The sequence below is a fragment of the Ranitomeya imitator genome, chromosome 9, assembly GCF_032444005.1.
Source record: "Ranitomeya imitator isolate aRanImi1 chromosome 9, aRanImi1.pri, whole genome shotgun sequence".
Classification (NCBI taxonomy): Eukaryota; Metazoa; Chordata; class Amphibia; order Anura; family Dendrobatidae; genus Ranitomeya; species Ranitomeya imitator.
Window position 1 is genome coordinate 25455885 of NC_091290.1, and position 20109 is coordinate 25475993.

General features: G+C 43.8%; 2 protein-coding genes across 3 annotated transcripts in view; one reads left to right on the top strand and one right to left on the bottom strand.

Annotated features, from left to right (window-relative positions):
* The window catches only part of MICAL2 (microtubule associated monooxygenase, calponin and LIM domain containing 2), a 264685-nt gene extending 258438 nt beyond the window's left edge, over nucleotides 1–6247 (bottom strand). Inside the window, exon 1 of the mRNA XM_069740179.1 lies at nucleotides 6139–6247. The gene's annotated coding sequence lies outside the window, so the exon portion shown is untranslated. The remainder of the gene's footprint in view (nucleotides 1–6138) is intronic.
* The window catches only part of DKK3 (dickkopf WNT signaling pathway inhibitor 3), a 413056-nt gene that overhangs the window by 280963 nt on the left and 111984 nt on the right, over nucleotides 1–20109 (top strand). The gene's annotated exons all lie outside the window — the stretch shown is intronic.

A 20109-nucleotide genomic window follows, 5' to 3' on the forward strand; every position in this document is an offset into this window, starting at 1 on the left:
CACATACAGTGACCTGGCAATAACCCAAAAAACAAGAACGAGCTCTGAGACGTGGGAACTCTGTTGACCGCAATCCCTAATCCTCTCCAACAACACTAAAGGCAGCCGTGGATTGCGCCTAACGCTCCCTATGCAACTCGGCACGGCCTGAGAAACTAGCTAGCCTGAAGATAGAAAATAAGCCTACCTTGCCTCAGAGAAATACCCCAAAGGAAAAGGCAGCCCCCACATATAATGACTGTGAGTTAAGATGAAAAGACAAACGTAGAGATGAAATAGATTTAGCAAAGTGAGGCCCAACTTTCTGAACAGAGCGAGGATAGGAAAGGTAACTTTGCGGTCAACACAAAACCCTACAAATACCACGCAAAGGGGGCAAAAAGACCCTCCGTACCGAACTAACGGCACGGAGGTACACCCTCTGCATCCCAGAGCTTCCAGCAAGCAGTAAAAAACAAATTGACAAGCTGGACAGAAAAAAACAGCAAACAAATAGCAAAGAGGAACTTAGCTATGCAGAGCAGCAGGTCACAGGAACGATCCAGGAGGAAACAGGTCCAATACTAGAACATTGACTGGAGGCCAGGATCAAAGCACTAGGTGGAGTTAAATAGAGCAGCACCTAACGACTTCACCACATCACCCGAGGAAGGAAACTCAGAAGCCGTAGTACCACTTTCCTCCACCAACGGAAGCTCACAGAGAGAACCAGCCGAAGTACCACTTGTGACCACAGGAGGGAGCTCTGCCACAGAATTCACAACAGCGGCGGGGGTTACTGTGCCCCGGTCCTGACTGATAGAGCGGACACAGACAGAAGAGGCCCCAGTGGAAGAACAATATATAGGCCCTTTGCAGTCCAATAGTTTATCACAGAGGCATAGCTAGGGTTTCAGCTTAGGGGGGTGAAAAATCTGAGTGGGCCCCTAACCAGAATCTCCTCAGGTCAATAATGCCGACACCGTACACTGCAGGGGGAGACTCCACTGCTCTCCTCCTGTGCGATGTTCTGCCTCATCAAAAAGCGACAGTGACTCTCAGTGGGCCCCTGCATGTGACAGGCCCCGGGGCGTTGGCATCCTCTGCCCCTTGAGTAGCTACGCTACTGGTTCAACTTTATCATAATGCGCAGTTCCAAATGCTTACCCCTCGGGCCCCTGTGCTGCTGCACCAAAGTAATGTTCTCCCCTGTATTATATATAAAATTGTTCAACAGACTTTTGAGCAGTCTCATTATCATCAAATACATGATTAAAATGGAAGGAAACACCTCTATATACAGTAGATAACACAGGACCCACCATCCTTAATAGGTGATGTCACAGCTCACCTCCTCCTCCTGTACAATGACTGATAACACCTCTATATACAGTAGATAACACAGGATCCACCATCCACAATAGGTGATATCACAGCTCACCTCCTCCTCCTGTTTAATGACTGATAACACCTATATACAGTAGATAACACAGGATCCACCATTCACAATAGGTGATGTCACAGCTCACCTCCTCCTGTACAATGTCTGATAACACCTCTATATACATTAGATAACACAGGATCCACCATTCACAATAGGTGATGTCACAGCTCACCTCCTCCTGTACAATGTCTGATAACACCTCTATATACAGTAGCTAACACAGGATCCACCATTCACAATAGGTGATGTCACAGGTCACCTCCTCCTCCTGTACAATGACTGATAACACCTCTATATACATTAGATAACACAGGATCCACCATTCACAATAGGTGATATCACAGCTCACCTCCTCCTCCTGTACAATGCCTGATAACACCTCTATATACAGTAGATAACACAGGATCCACCATTCACAATAGGTGATGTAACAGCTCACCTCCTCCTCCTGTACAATGACCGATAACACTTCTATATACAGTAGATAACACAGGATCCACCATTCACAATAGGTGATGTAACAGCTCACCTCCTCCTCCTGTACAATGACCGATAACACTTCTATATACAGTAGATAACACAGGATCCACCATTCACAATAGGTTATGTAACAACTCACCTCCTCCTCCCTCCCTTCACAACTACATTTATCAAGATTAGAGCATGATCATATAATGCTTCAGTGCAGATAACTAGGGTTCTGAGTGAGTCTACAGCCGCTAATATGAATAACAGAAAGTAGGAATTAGTGATCAGCGAACTTGTTATCTGAGCATGCTCATGGGCTAACCGAGTGTCTTCGGTGTCCTCCAATAATATGTTTGGGTCCCCGCGGCTGCATGTCTCACGGCTGTTAGACAGCAGCAACACATGCTGGATTGTCTGTTTTAGAGGAAATCCCTGCATGTGTTGCAGCTGTCTAACAGCCGTGAGACATTCAGCCGCAGGGACCCGAACATATTTTTCAAGCACGCTGAAGACACTCGGTTAGCACATGAGCATGCTCAGATAACACCTTATCCCAGCACATTCACTCATGACTAGTAGGAATAAATTGCAAGATATTTTTTTAACAGCGATTTGAAAAATGATACAAAATTTAACAAACAAAAAATAAATTTAACATAAAAATCTTATGACACGTTGTCTTTAAAAGCAAACCAAAAGAATTGTGAACCTTGCTTTAGTTATAAATGGGGAAGAAAGTTAACTAAATCAAAGTATCTAAACTTCTTAGATGGTAATGCGGCGCCCCAGAGATCTGGTCGTTGCAGTATGACACTCTGCCGCTAAGGGGAGTGATTGTACGTCTGATGGCACTGAAGGAATTCTACTGACCAGGTATCACCAGCACACATTATACTTCACACTCCGGCCACTAGGGGGAGAAAAAGGCTTTATTTATTGGGCCACTCCTCACACTGGTAAAACTAGGGGTTGGATAGGAAGTTAGTCAGAAGCCCACCACATGGTTATTTACCCTAAATTTGGCCATCTAATACTATGTATGTCCAGTCTTATATGATGGCAAAACTACTCCGATCCCCCCAAAGTCACAAGCATTGCAAGCCACTTATACTTGTGTTTGGCAGACCAGGCGCCACTCGAGTACACAATGAGCAAAGGTGAGAACTCTATATAGAATGCAAGAACCTGTGTTCATTATGGGCAATTTATATGGATAATTCCATTTTCAGGCAAGATCCCATGGCAGGGGGTGTTGCAGGGAGAAGATTCAGGGGGGTGCCTGTCAGGCGTGGGAACCTGGCAGGTACCTAGCGAACAGAACAGAATGTTACAGAACCGCGCCTGCACTACCTTGCGGCGGTATCCTAAGAAAGAGACACGAAGCGAAGGATATTGTGGAACAGTGAGAAATGAGATCAAGCACAAAGGAGAGCCAGTAGGAGTCGTGCCCGGAGAACGGCAACATCCTACTGAGGCGCGTAGCCGGTGGTCGGAACACCGAGGAAGTAACTGACTCTATGCCTTACTTCAAACTCCGCAGGACAGTTAATTATAGGTTGGCTGTCTACCTTACATTTCCTATGAAGACATAGGGGGCAACGCGTGGAGAGGGGCGTCTCTAGGGTCCCGGAAGAGCTCCGAGCCTTCCCATCATACGGGTGCATCCTAGCCATAACATACCTGGGGGACGAGAAACTAGTAACATCTGGAACGAAATAGAAAGAAAGAGAAAGAACTAGAAAGAACGAACGAACTAGAACAGAAGTTGTGAGGACTATACCGAATGCTCAGCAGGGTAGCACTACAACACACAGGCGCTAGTGGTAGGCAACGATTTCCACCTGCAAAGGAAACTCTGGATGTGCCATCGGACCGGCCGGTCTCAGACAGCCCTGTTAACTGTGCTCTGGATTGAGGATCCTGAAGTCTTCAGTAAAGAGGTAAAGAGACTGCAACCCTGTGTCCTCGTTATTGTCTGTACCTCACACCATCACCATCCACCTTACTGGGAAGCCCTGGGGACATACTTCACCTGTGGGAAGGTATACCATCTAGCTGCCATTCCATCACCCCAGCGGACCCCAAGCAGCGTCGGTCATCTTGACCGAACACCACAGGTGGCGTCACGAAACCTTGACAGACTCCTATCACCTTTTATTGGACGCCCCTTAGCAGGGTCACGGACCGGGTCCAGCCACCGTGACAACCCCAGAACTGAGACAGAAAGGACCGGTACCGAGTAACCTGTGGCCCTGTGCCTGGGGGCGTTTCAGTAACCTTGGTGTGTTGTAAGTTATTCTTCAACTGTGGAGTTTTCATTTCAGTATTAAGCAATTTTCCGCCCACACTCGCCCAGTTCTTGTAATAAGTGACTCCTGATACATAGCAGAACAGACACAATAAAACTAACTTTTTTTCTCTTCCCGAACCTCTGGAATAAATAAATAAATCAGGCCGAGCACCAATATAATGGAGATGTTTTCCTGTGAAGGACCCAGCTAGACTGACCACATGACCGTGTGACTGGCGCAGCCCTAAGATCTCACTTCTGGAGCCTGGTGAACTCCCTCGGGGCACGATGCCACAGGTGTGGCTGCAACAATATCCTAACAACACGTTTATGCCCTTTGTGAGAATCGCCCACAAAGCAAGAACATAAACTAGCAATGCGTGATTACTTTATTATATACAGTATGTGGCCCATATAGCGCCTACATAATCCTTAGCGTTGTACATAATTTCTTGTGTTGTTTAAATGTTGCCTGTTGGGTTAAAAAAAAAGTAATGGAACCCAAAGCAACCATCATAAGGAAAGTAATGTTTGTGAGCAATTATTGATTATATAAAGATTGACTTTTGGGGTCTGAGTTTAGCCCACCACATGGTTATTTACCCTAAATTTGGCCATCTAATACTATGTATGTCCAGTCTTATATGATGGCAAAACTACTCCGATCCCCCCAAAGTCACAAGCATTGCAAGCCACTTATACTTGTGTTTGGCAGACCGGGCGCCACTCGAGTACACAATGAGCAAAGGTGAGAACTCTATATAGAATGCAAGAACCTGTGTTCATTATGGGCAATTTATATGGATAATTCCATTTTCCTCAAATACCATGAACCATCTATAAAATAAGAACATGTCAGAAATATTTTACTCCGCAGAAAATAATTTAATCATTCTGGATTCTAAAATGGCAGCAATGGCCCCATCTAGAGGAAACACTTGGCATAGACCAAGGACGGAATCTCCGATTTATAAACAGTCTGATCATGGATCGATGGAATTTATTTTTAAGAACCAGAAATTAACTCTTTTGGATACACTATGAAGCTATAGTAAATGAAACAAGGTAGTGTACACTTTACCGCAGTTTATTTTGATTGCTTACTTGCTTCCTAAACGCAAACAGTCCTTATTGAAGGGATTATCCGTGACTTCGTGTCAACAGAGCAGCTCTTCCTCTTCCGCGGCTGCTCTGTCAATGAGGCGTGACTGCTGATGTCATGCTGATTGACAGCCAGCTTCCTGGAGGTATTCCTCCTGGAGCCAGCTTTCAATCAGCATGACATCAATGCCCCATCAACAGAGAAGAGTAGAAGAGAAGTAACTACTCTGTCGATGTGACGTCACCGGAAGCCATAACATTGCTGGCAGAAGTTGTCTGTGTATGGGTAGAGATCGGCGCCAGGCACAACAGGCAGGTAGTTGGCAACTACTCATGTGTTAGTTCTTAGACCCATAAGAAAAAAATTAAATAGTCGCAGATAACCCCTTAAAAAATCTACACTTTTCCTGCTGCAAAGTTTACATAAGTTTTTATTTTGTTGAATACTTCAGAATACAATCCTGCTCATCTCCCTGTAGTTAGAAATTGAGGCATGGACGGGGAGGGAGTTTTACACAAATTATTCCATCGTGGAGAGGTAGGAAAGCAAGGATAGTCTTAGGGAAGGTTGAGAAAACACGCTTGTAGACAAGGTAGAAAATCTATAAAGAGGAAGAAAGCACAGCATAGAAAAACTGTGCTGAAATATAACCTAATAAAGTCATCAACACCCTGGATATACATAGACTTCACATCCAGCCTTTATTACTGGGAGAGACACTCCCACAAGAGAAAAGTCCAAAACTGCATATCAAGAGTTCTTGCCAAAATTGGAGTGTATGGCTTATTTTATCTAATGTATATGGGGATCTTAAGACACTTTTTATACCAGACCTTCAATTACGTGGTGACTTACCTCCTTCAGGTGACTACTGATTGAGGAAATGTGGCAATCTGCTGTGGAGACGGATATGAAGTTGTCAGGTTTTTGGTTGTCAGTCTATGTGGTGACAAGGAGAGCAAAGTACATACTGTGCCACGGACAGCACCGGCTATGTACTACTAGGTCTCCTCTGAGTAAGCAATTCTCATTAATCAATAACTGTAAATTATATCTCTTCTCACCGTACATGGACTGAGGCTGTCAACAAACCCGACAAAGGTTACGGCGTGGAGCGGCCATATCATTACCTTCTAAGGCTCGCACCTACCCTGAACCGGCCATAATAGGTAAACGCGCCCCATACTTCAGCATGACCTCAGGATATCTGTGGGCAAAACCCTGTCTGATCATACAAGGAGCCAAACTATGGGATGCAACTATAAAAGGTGAAGATGCAGATTCGCACTTGGACCCTAGTGCTTCAGGGGTCCCTACACCCCTCTGACATATAAAAAGACATCATTATTGATTTTGCGCCATTACCCATACAGTTGGTTGGTGATAGGACTCTTCTCTCAGTACAAGGGATCGATAGATGAGTATACGTTCTTTTTCTTAGTCCATTAAAATGAATAAATAGTGGTGGTCAGTTCGTTTAAAGGAAACCTGACAGCTGATACATACTGGCCGAACCACGGGAAGCATGAATAAGACACTGGCTTTAAAAGCCCCTGAGGGAGACATGTTGGAAAGTCGAAAGAGAGACCAATAAAATAAGTAAAATGTCATTTTAAAATAAAAAAAAAAATAAAAATATATATATATATATATATATATATATATATATATATATACATACAAATTGAAGCACACCACCTTACCGAAAACAAGGATAGAGATAATTAAAAAATTGAAAAAATAAACATATTTGGTATCACTGCTGCCATATAATCCAGATTTATCAAAGTATAAAAATATTCAACCCATACAGTAAACGCTGTAATGAAAAAATACATCAAAATGCTGTTTTTCGATCATTGTACTTCCCCTAAAAAATTGCAATAAAAGCGATCAAAACATTGTATGGAACCAATAAAAACTACAGCTCAACGCACAAAACACAAAACCTCATGAATCTTACGTTTTTATTTTTTTTATTTTTTTTTAAACCACCGATACATGCAAAATAAATACAAATTTGGTATTGTGATGATCATATTGATGTGAAAAATCAGATGTTTAGCACGCACTGAAGCCCAAAGACCAACGGTGAGAAATAAGACTTGGTCCCTTAATGGGTTAAACAAGAGCGTTTACAGTCAGTAGCAGCAAGCAGAGATCTTTAAAATGATGACGAATTGAAATACAGAGTAAATATGGAAATATCTTTCAATATAAAATAAGGAAGCAATTCCAGTAAAAAAAAAAAACTACCGGTAAGTTGTATTTGACCCCCTCAAAAAAACAAGGATTGCAGGACCATTGGACTGGAGAGGATGAGGCTAAACTGGGCTCCAATCTTCACTGCCTCTTTCCAGGTTACAGATGGCCCCATCATAAATGGGATGGCAGAGCATGCTGGGACGTGTCGTATTGTACTTACAGAACAGGGTGTATATTCCTGTTGCACATATGATAACAAATAGTCGGCTACTGCAGGCCGCACAGTGCTATCCCCCATTCCTCCCCATTAGGCCACATTCACGCGTTCAGTATGTGGTCAGTATTTTACATCCATATTTATAAGCCAAAATCAGGAGTGGAACAGTCAGAGGAAAAGTATAATAGAAACTCATCACCACTTCTGTATTTCAAACCCACTTCTGGTTTTAGCTTACAAATATTGATGTAAAATACTGACCAAATACTGACCGTGTGAATGTGGCCTTATTACCGTGCTGGAACTGGATTACCCTAAGGATCCTGTTACTGGAACATTTCCTTGACTGTTCTCTGGTAATTTGTAGCAATGTAGTAAGACATATGAAATAATAATAATCTTTATTTATATAGCGCCAACATATTCCGCAGCGCTTTACAGTTTAACAGTTTCAAACACAAAAGTCATAAGTAACAACATTAACAATACAATAATTAAAGCACAATAAGACGACCCTGCTGGTGAGAGCTTACAATCTACAATGAGGTGGGGGAGATACAAAGTACAGGTGCGTATTTACAATGATGTATTTACAATCATGGTCCAGCCATCTTTAGGGGTTGGGGAATAGATGGAGATAGTGAATGGGCTACACACACACAAACATAACATAACTTTGATTAGTGAACGTGATAGGCCGCTCTGAACAAATGTGTTTTGAGCGAGCGCCTAAAACTAATACACTGCTCAATGAAATACACTGCTCAAAAAAATAAAGGGAACACTTAAACAACAGAATATAAATCCAAGTAAATCAAACTTCTGTGAAATCAATCTGTCCACTTAGGAAGCAACACTGATTGACGATCAATTTCACATGCTGTTGTGCAAATGGAATAGACAACAGATGGAAATTATTGGCAATTATCAAGACACCCTCAATAAAGGAGTGGTTCTGCAGGTGGGGACCACAGACGACATCTCAGTACCAATGCTTTCTGGCTGATGTTTTGGTCACTTTTGAATGTTGGTTGTGCTTTCACACTCGTGGTAGCATGAGACGGACTCTACAACCCACACAAGAGGCTCAGGTAGTGCAGCTCATCCAGGATGGCACATCAATGCGAGCTGTGGCAAGCAGGTTTGCTGTGTCTGTCAGCGTGGTGTGCAGAGGCTGGAGGCACTACCAGGAGATAGGCCAGTACACCAGGAGACATGGAGGGGGCCGTAGGAGGGCAACAACCCAGCAGCAGGACCACTACCTCTGCCTTTGTGCAAGGAGAAACAGGAGGAGCACTGCCAGAACCCTGCAAAATGACCTCCAGCAGGCCACAAATGTGCATGTGTCTGCACAAACAGTTAGAAACTGACTCCATGAGGATGGTCTGAGTGCCCGATGTCCACAGATGGGGGCATATGCCACAGAACACCAGGATTGGCAAATTCGCCACTGGCGCCCGGTGCTCTGCACAGATGAAAGCAGGTTCACACTGAGCACATGTGACAGATGTGACAGAGTCTGGAGATGCCGTGGAGAGCGATCTGCTGCCAGCAACATCCTTCAGCATGACCGGTTTGGCAGTGGGTCAGTAATGGTGTGGGGTGGCATTTCTTTGGAGGGCCGCACAGCCCTCCATGTGCTCAACAGAGGCAGCCTGACTGCCATTAGGTACCAAGATGAGATACTCAGACCCCTTGTGAGACCATATGCTGGTGCGGTTGGCCCTGGGTTCCTCCTAATGCAGGACAATGCCAGACCTCATGTGGCTGGAGTGTGTCAGCAGTTCCTGCAAGATGAAGGCATTGAAGCTATGGACTGGCCCGCCTGTTCCCCAGACCTGAATCCGATTAAACACATCTGGGACATCATGTCTCGCACCATCCACCGTCACGTTGCATCACAGACTGTCCAGGAGTTGGCGGATGCTTTAGTCAAGGTCTGGGAGGAAATCCCTCAGGAGACCATCCGCCGCCTCATCAGGAGCATGCCCAGGCATTGTAGGGAGATCATACAGGCACATGGAGGCCACACACACTACTGAGCATCATTTCCTTGTCTTGAGGCATTTCCACTGAAATTAGATCAGCCTGTAACTTCATTTTCCACTTTGATTTTGAGCATCATTCCAACTCCAGACCTCCGTTGGATATTAGTTGTGATTTACGTTGATCATTTTTAGGTTTTATTGTTCAACGCATCCCACTATGTAATGAATAAAGATTTACAACTGGAATATTTGATTCAGCGATATCTAGGATGTGGGATTTTAGTGTTCCCTTTATTTATTTCAGCAGTGTATATATGAGAAATGCCATGTGTGCCACACTCTTTAAGAGGCAATTCTAGCAATGAACGATCCCTTGCATACATAATGTATATTTAGAGTATCATATTTATTAACTACTTTCAGCCACTGAATGGCATCTTGTTTATATCCAGAGTCTAAAAACCTGTTCTATTAGAAGATGGTTTCTTACAATTGTATTTGGCAGCAGATAGTTTCTTACAATTATATCTAGTGTAAAAAATCGTCTGTGAGCTAAATCCATCACCAGCGCAAATCTTCATCTTTTCTGAATAGTTTGTTATAATGTATCAGTGTGGAATCAGGCCACATAGAATTGTATATACTAGATACAATTTTAGCAAACCCTCCAATATCTTCAGATTAAGGCCGTACAGGTATGTTCACACTGTGTCTTTTTCCACATTTTTTTTAAGCTGTCCACTCTTACAATTGCCAGAAAAAAAAACCACTTGAAAAAGACTATTAAGAATTGTCCCATTCATTGACTGCCCGAAAAAGACACAGTGTGAACACACCCTAAGTGTCTGCTGTACTCCTCACTGTACTTTCCTGCCTGTTTCCAGCTCATCATCACATCGCAAAATCCGAACTATTTTACAGTCCTGAGCGAGAGGGAATCGCTGCTGCAGCACATTCAGTTCTAAAAATGTCTCTTCCATGGGGGAAAAGAGATCAGCAGGAAGGGTCCACAACAGACTATCCACATGGGATGGGTTTCTGCAGCAAATTGTGATTGCAGACCAGCATGACAGATCCAAAAACCATGTCTTTTACATGGATATTAATTCTGCAGTTTTTCCCATTGCAGTCACTGGTGAAATAAACAGCAAAAACAGAGCAAAACAGTGGGTGTCATGCACATGACAGCGTGGCAAACACTGCTTCTGATTGGCGGTAAAATCATTACTGCCGGTCAGACAGCTGCGGTTCCCACACTGTGAAATGACAGCGTGAGCCTGCAGTTGTGATCGGAGTTAAAAAGTTTACCTCCAGTCATTGGTGTCAGCTGATGCGGCTACTACTCCCATCAAGCCTACGCCTGCTGCCGCTAACAACAGCGAGAGCAGGCAGCGACTGATGGGAATATTCATCAGCCGGCGCCTGCGCTCTAAAAAAAAAATAATATTTTTTAAAAAACGGCATGGGTTTCCCTGTATGTTTGATAACCAGCCAGGCAAAACTGACTGCTGAAGGCTGCAACCCTCAGCTATCAGCGTTAGCAGGGCTGATTATCCAGAATAGAGGGGTCCCCACGTTGTTTTTTAACATTTTTTAAATAAACAATAATAATAAAAAATGCTGTGGTGTCCCCCTCATCTTTGAAAACCAGCCAAACCAAAGCAGACAGTCCGGTGACATCAAGCCCACAGCTTAGTAATGGATAGGTGTCTATAAGATGCCTAACCATTAGCAATCCTATAGTTGTAATGTAAATAAACACACAGCCAGAACAAAGTCCTTTAAATAAGGGCAAGTGGGAATAGCCAGGCATTTAAGTAATTTAAAAAAAGACACAGGGACCCCTCTATTCTTGATATCCAACCTTACTAATGCTGACAGCTGAGGGATACATGCCACAGTTGTCATTTTTGCCTGGCTGTTTATCCAAAATACAGGGGAACCCATGCCATTTAAAAAATATATATATTTATTTGTTTAGAACGCAGGTGCTGGCTGAAGAATACTCCCACCAGCCGCCGCCTGCTCTCGCTCTTATTAGTGGTAGCAGACGTGAGTAGTCCCATCAGTCATCGCCAGTGACCAGAGGTTAACTTTTTACCTCCGGTCATAGCTGCGAGCTCACACTGTTATTTGACAGCGTGTCAACCATGGCTGTCTGACCGTGGTAATTATTTTATTGCCGATAAGAGGCAGTGTTTGTTGCGCTGTCATGCACATGACAACGTGGGAAACACTGGATGTTGGGGCTCACCTTTCAAGTGAATTGGATCCATGTTCGGATCCACATACTGTTCTGGTACCCAAACTGAACTTTTTTTTACCAGCTTTGCCGAACCTGCAGGACCCGAGCATCCAAGAGTTCACCCATTTCTATTGATGGTTGTTGAGGGGCTGTATTTATGTAGTGATGATGATTATGGTGATATATTCATCACCAGAACCATCATCAGTACATGAATACGAAGCCAATATCATCATCAGTACATAATTAGAGAAACAGACCCATCAATAGTACATGAATATGGCACCAGAAACATCATCAGTAAATAAATATATCACCAGAACCACCATCAGCTTATGAATGTCACCAGAACTGCCATCAGTATATGAATATGTCACCAGAACCACCATTAGCACATTAATGCATCACTAGATCCACCATCCACCACAATACATCAATAAACCCACCATTAGTACTTGACTACATCACCAGACCCACCATCAGTAAATTAATGTCACCAAAACCTCCAGCAGTACATGTCTCTGTTTAGTTCCCTCAATCTGCACAGCCCATCAGTTTATTCTGTCTCTCTGCCCAGCCTCTCATTTTATTCCCCATCTGCATAGCCCTCATTTTATTCCACCTCGGCTGGGGTCACACTAGAGAGGAATACGGACGTATGAGAGGCGCAAAAACAACGCATTGCACACGAACCAATGTTTCTCTATGGGGCAGCTCCTATCTGCCGTATATTTCTCGGCCGTATTTTACGGCCGTAGAAAATCTCAGCATGCTGCGTTTGTCAGCGTATTGTGCAAAAAAATCCACCAATGAAAGTCTATGGGGGCGAGAAAAATACGGATTACACACGGACCAACAGTGTGACTTGCGAAAAATACGCAGCGGTGTTTTCTGTATTTTCATGACTATGAAAATAGTACATTCACACTGAAGGCATCAAAACTATGAATTAACACATGTGGAATTATATACTTAACAAACAAGTGTGAAACAATTGACAATATGTCTTATATTCTAGGTTCTTCAAAGTAGCCACCTTTTGCTTTGATGACTGCTTTGCACACTCTTGGCATTCTCTTGATGAGCTTCAAGAGGTAGTCACCGGGAATGGTTTTCACTTCACAGGTGTGCCCTGTCAGGGTTAATAAGTAGGATTTCTTGCCTTATAAATGGGGTTGGGACCATTGGTTGTGTTGAGCAGAAGTCTGGTGGATACACAGCTGATGGTCCTACTGAATAGACTGTTAGAATTTGTATTATGGCAAGAAAAAAGCAGCTAAGTAAAGAAAAACAAGTGGCCTTAAAAATTGGGAGAACTTTGAAAGTGTCCCCAAGTGCAGTGGCAAAAACCATCAAGCGCTACAAAGAAACTGGCTCACATGAGGACCGCCCCAGGAAAGGAAGACCAAGAGTCACCTCTGCTTCTGAGGATAAGTTTATCCGAGTCACCAGCCTCAGAAATCGCAGGTTAACAGCAGCTCAGATTAGAGACCAGGTCAATGCCACACAGAGTTCTAGCAGCAGACACATCTCTACAACAACTGTTAAGAGGAGACTTTGTGCAGCAGGCCTTCATGGTAAAATAGCTGCTAGGAAACCACTGCTAACGACAGGCAACAAGCAGAAGAGACTTGTTTGGGCTAAAGAACACAAGGAATGGACATTAAACCAGTGGAAATCTGTGCTTTGGTCTGATGAGTCCAAATTTGAGATTTTTGGTTCCAACCACTGTGTCTTTGTGCGACGCAGAAAAGGTGAACGGATGGACTCTACATGCCTGGTTCCCACCGTGAAGCATGGAGGAGGAGGTGTGATGGTGTGGGGGTGCTTTGTTGGTGACACTGTTGGGGATTTATTCAAAATTGAAGGCATATTGAACCAGCATGGCTACCACAACATCTTGCAGCGGCATGCTATTCCATCCGCTTTGCGTTTAGTTGGACCATCATTTATTTTACAACAGGACAATGACCCCAAACACACCTCCAGGCTGTGTAAGGGCTATGTGACCAAGAAGTAGAGTGATGGGGTGCTACCCCAGATGACCTGGCCCCCACAGTCACCAGACCTGAACCCAATCGAGATGGTTTGGGGTGAGCTGGACCGCAGAGTGAAGGCAAAAGGGCCAACAAGTGCTAAGCATCTCTGGGAACTCCTTCAAGATTGTTGGGAGACCAATACCGGTGACTACCTCTTGAAGCTTATCAAGAGAATGCCAAGAGTGTGCAAAGCAGTCATCAAAGCAAAAGGTGGCTACTTTGAAGAACTTAGACTATAAGACATAATTTCAGTTGTTTCACACAGTATATAATTCCACATGTGTTAATTCATAGTTTTGATGCCTTCAGTGTGAATTTACTATTTTCATACTCATGAAAATACAGAAAAATCTTTAAATGAGAAGGTGTGTCCAAACTTTTCATCTGTACTGTATATATTTATATTTAATACAGCGCTGGATAGCTTAAAAGCTGGTAATTCAATTGCCGGCTTTTCCTATCTCTTTATCAAACCCGACAGGATATGAGACATGGATTACATACAGTAATCCGTTTCATATCCCTTTTTTTTACATATTCCTCACTAGTAATGTAAGAAGTATCTGTGTGTAAAATTTGGGAGCTCTAGGTGTTAAAATAAACGGTTGAATCACAGATAATACTGGCGTGGGCTCCCACGCAATTTTCACCGCCAGAGTGGTAAAGCCAGTGACTGAGGGCAGATATTAATAGCCTGGAGAGGGTCCACGGTTATTGCCCCCCCTCCCCCGGCTAAAAACATCTGCCCCCAGCCACCCCAGAAAAGGCGCATCTGTAAGATGCGCCTATTCTGGCACTTAGCCTCTCTCTTCCCACTCCCGTGTAGCCGTGGGACATGGGGTAATAAAGGGTTAATGTCACCTTGCTAATGTAAGGTGACATTAAGCCGGGTTAATGATGGAGAGGTGTCAATAAGACACCTATCCATTATTAATCCAATAGTAGTAAAGGCTTAAAAAAACACACACATTATGAATAAAGTATTTTAATGAAATAAATACACATGGGGTTTTAACATCTTTATTATACGCTCAATCCAACTGACGACCCTTGTCATCTGAAAAAAGGGAAAATAGCAAAGCAACAATATCCCATACCTGTCCGTCGTACAGTCATGTCCCATGATGTAAATCCATCTGAAGGGGTTAAATAATTTTACAACCAGGAGCTCTGCTAATGCAGCTGCCCCTGGCTGTAAAAACTGGGAAATGATATGAAATGCAGGGGAACGTATCTACCTAGACTTGCGGTGCTGTGCCCCCTGGTGGCATAAACTCATATGAACTCTAGTGTGGGAAAATATTCAGAAGAATTCCCACGCTAGAGTTCATATGAGTTTATGCCACCAGGGGACACATCACCGCAAATCTACGAAGCTATGTTTCATTAATTCCCCAGTTTTTACAGCCAGGGGCAGCTGCATTAGCACCACTCCTGGTTGTAAAATTATTAAACCTAGAGTTCCCAAATTTTGCACACAGACACTTCTAACATTAGTAGTGTGGAATATGTAAAAAATAATGGATATGAAATGGTTTACTGTATGTAAACCATGTCTCATATCCTGTTGGGTTTGATAAGGAGATAGCAAAAGCCGACAATAGATTTACCAGCTTTTCTGCTATCTAGCTCTGTATTAAATATAAATATATAAATATAAATATATACTGTATATATATATATATATATATATATGTCTCACTGACATATATATGTATATATATATATATATATATATATATATATATATACATATATGTATTTACTAGACTGTGGCCCGATTCTAACGCATCGGGTATTCTAGAATATGCATGTCCCTGTAATATATGGACAATGATGATTCCAGAATTCGCGGCAGACTGTGCCCGTCGCTGATTGGTCGAGGCAACCTTTATGACATCACCGTCGCCATGGCAACCATTATGACATCATCGTCGCTGTGCCCGTTGCTGATTGGTCGAGGCCTGGCGGCCTCGACCAATCAGAGACGCGGGATGTCTACGTCCTTTATGACATCATCGTCGCTGTGCCCGTTGCTGATTGGTCGAGGCCTGGCGGCCTCGACCAATCAGAGACGCGGGATTTCTACGTCGATGCTGTGCCGGTCTCTGATTGGTCGAGGCATGGCGGCCTTGACCAATCAGAGAGCCGGGATTTCCAGGACAGACAGACAGACAGACAGAAAAACCCTTAGGCAATTATATATATAGATATATATATACTAGATTGTGGCCCGATTCTAACGCATCGGGTATTCTAGAATATGCATGTCCCCGTAGTATATGGACAATGATGATTTCAGAATTCGCGGCACACTGTGCCAGTCGCTGATTGGTCGAGGCAACCTTTATGACATCATCGTCGCCATGGCAACCATTATGACATCTACTTCGATACTGTGCCCGTCACTGAATCAGAAACGTGAGATGTCTACATCCTTTATGACATCATCGTCGCTGTGCCCGTTGCTGATTGGTCGAGGCCTGGCGGCCTCGACCAATCAGACGCGGGATTTCTACGTCCTTTATGACATCATCGTCGCTGTGCCCGTTGCTGATTGGTCGAGGCCTGGCGGCCTCGACCAATCAGAGACGCGGGATTTCTACGTCGATGCTGTGCCGGTCTCTGATTGGTCGAGGCCTGGCGGCCTCGACCAATCAGAGAGCCGGGATTTCCAGGACAGACAGACAGACAGACAGACAGACGGAAAAACCCTTGGACAATTATATATATAGATATATAGACTGTATATATGTTTTCACGAATATCTGCACCCATGGATCCATTCTATGTCCACTTTGTAAGCTGCGTACGGATGCCATACGGAGGTTTACATGCGCAAAATACGCAGCCACACCTTGTCTACGGATGACATACGGATCACTGTTCAGGGAACATTTCTGCGTATTTGGCCCGGAAAAAAACGGACCGTATTTTTATATGTTGTGTGTGACTCCAGCCTCATACCTAACCCCCGCTCCCATCCACCGTTTCCTCTTCTGTGAAGTGCAGCAGTGGACACTAGACAGTGCGCTAACGTCGCTGCACCACGCCATCCAACGTCCCCTGCGTGTGCCTTCTCCAAAAAGGCGCGGCTGCCAGTGCGTTGCATCTTTCTGGAGATCCCGGCGGTGCAGGGGAGATGACAGCTCCTCTGCTACTGTGCCGGTGGTGCGGCTCACAGCAATTGCATTTGCATCTGATAGACGTGTGTGCAATTGAGAGCAGGGAAGGAGCGACGGCTGTGTCGCAGGACAGAGAGGGGTGAGCGGTCAGTGACTGACATCGCTGACCTCAGAGCCTGCGCCCCCCTCGGGCAGGCAGGAGGTAGCGCCGTAGGCAGGTGCCTACCCTGCCCACCCCTCGTCCCAGCCCTGCAGATATGAGCGTACCCTAAGGCTGGAATCACACTGGTGTGTATGGCATCGGATGTGAAAGCAGCAGATGAGATACAGTATGCTAATGACTTCAGCTTCAGCTCTACTGCGAGCATGATCCGAGAGTCAGTGCTCTGTGCTCCGATCCTCTGGCATGATAGAATCACAGCACAACTGTGGAGGAGACAGAGAAAGTAATTTCTCCATCTCCTCCATGGCCTGACTCGGCGTATATCGCGCTGACATCCTAGTGCAGTCCAATGTTTTGCACGCAGTCATTGATTTGCATGAGTGCAAGTAAGGTAAAGTTTACTGTGAGTAGCAGCGTGCTGCAGAATCAGGATTAGAAAATATTCGCAATATTATTTGTATTGAATATTTCCTTTGAAAACTATCTTTAAATGACATAGAAAATTACTCTATGTAAAAGCTAATGTTAAAATCGCATTGCATGCGGATCGCATTCGCATGTCATTGGGATGTAATTGGGATGACGGGTGATAAACATTGCGTTGTTCTCGCATGAAAATCGCATGACGCTTGTCCGGCTTTATTAACGGCGATGGGTATGGATTCTAATAGGAGACTGATTAATAGAGAGTTGCAGTAGTCCTCCTGGCGATAATGGATAAGGCTATGTGCCTACGATCCGGAATAGCAGCGCTTTGGACGCAGATCACCTGCGTTCTAGGTTACAAGCACAGAGGATGCGATTTCTATAAATCCTACGCCCACTGTGCCTCTATTTAATGCTGTGTAAACTCACCCACGGTGCGGGTTTACCAGCCGCAGCATGTCAATTATCCGCTGGGTAGTCTCACCCCTAGCCAGTCATTAGATGCCGGAAATCTGCATGGTTCACTGAACACATGTGGATTTAACTACGTGATACGCCGAGTCTGAAACGCTGCTGTTACCTGATCATGAGCACATTGCCTAAGAGCCACAGTCAGGCCTCACTCACAATAGTGTTTAAAAAATGGCTCCGATATTGATCCAGAAAAGTTGGACGAATGCCATGCGGGGACAATGCGGCTTTTCTAACCTAGCATCCGTAGGCAATCCGTTTTTTTTTCTCTGCAACTATTAATTTACAATCATTTACAGTGTCCCATGCTACAGAATGGTAATGTATCCGTAAATATTGTACGGGATATGCATGGTCCGTGTTCCGTCCGTTTTTTTCTCTCGCACCCATTGACTTGCATTGGCCAGTCCTGGCCGATGTATGCGGCCTCTTTGTAGAGTCAAAGGTAAGAAAAAGTCAAATTCTAGAGATGTTTTTGAGGTGTAGGTGACATGAGCAAGCAAGTGATCGAATGTGGGGAGTAGAGGAAAGGTCTGAGTCAAATATAAACCCAAGACAGCAGGGCAATAATGGTAGAACCACACACGGAAATGGCAATATTGGGCTTGGGACAGTTAGTAGAGGGAGGAAACGCAAGGAGTTCAGTTTTTGGCAGATTCAGGTTTAGATAGAGCGAGGACACGATGTCAGAGACAATGGAAAAACGATCACTGCGAAATTGCAGGATGATGCTGTAATTTAATGCACTGAGAATACAATGGGATACGGCGCAAAAAAATACAAAATGATGTTATTATTATTTTTATCATTATTTATTTTTAAGGTGCCATTAATTCCATGCTGCTGTACATGTGAAAGGGGTCACATACATACAGTATAATAATTAAACACACTAACAGGTACAGAAGTGGAGCGGACCCGGCCCTCGGGGGCTTACAGTATACAGGGTGATGGGGAACAGTAGGTTGGGGGATGTTGTTCTCAAAATTGCAGTTTACACAGTTCGATGAAAACTTTTCTATGAAGTCAGTATAGTTATATGAAACATTTCATTTGTCACAGTTGTATCCAAATCTATACTTTATACAGAAATAATATTAAACATTTTCGTGTTCCAGAATAGCAAAAAAAACAGAATGTGTTTCATTTAATTTTGGATATAAAAATGGAAAAAAAAACAGTAAAATGCTGTATATTAAAGTGTATTAAGAATGTTATGTGGGTCAGACCTGCTCCATAAGACGTCAGTGAGGGATTGCTGCAAAGTGTCCTGCTAGATGGGTCATGGGCTCGTCAAGGTCACAGCGGGCTACGCGCTGCCGAGTAATCATCAGACGTACGCCATTAATATAGGGGTCTCTGAAATGTCATTAGATACTCGTCCAGCACTGAGATGTCCCCTGCTGACCCATGTGTGACCTACACAATGCTAGCATAATCTACAGAGACAATCAGTGCATCTAAGCTAAGATATCATCTGCTGAAGTTATGTATCTAAGCCTATCGTGCATCTAAGCTTCTCGGCTGATATCATCTGCTGAAGTTATGTATCTAAGCCTATCGTGTGATATTGTCTGCTGAGCTGCTGCAACTAATCTTTATTGCGTGATACTGTCTGTTGAACTGATGTATCTAAGCCTCTTATGTGGTATACTGTCTGCTAAAGTAATGCATGTAAACTCATTGTTTTAGATACTGTGCCGCTGTACCTGACCTTTCCTGTGTGATATGGCCTCCTAAGCTGATGTATCTAAACTTATCATGTGTTATACTGCTATTTGTAAGCTCATCATGTTAGATATTGTGCTGATGTATCTAATCTTTCCCGTGGGATGCGGCCCGCTGAGCTGATGTATCTAAGCCTATTATCTGATATGTTTGCTAAAGTGATACATGAGTCAATTATTTTTGATACTGTCTGCTGTATCTAATCCTTTACTGTGTGAT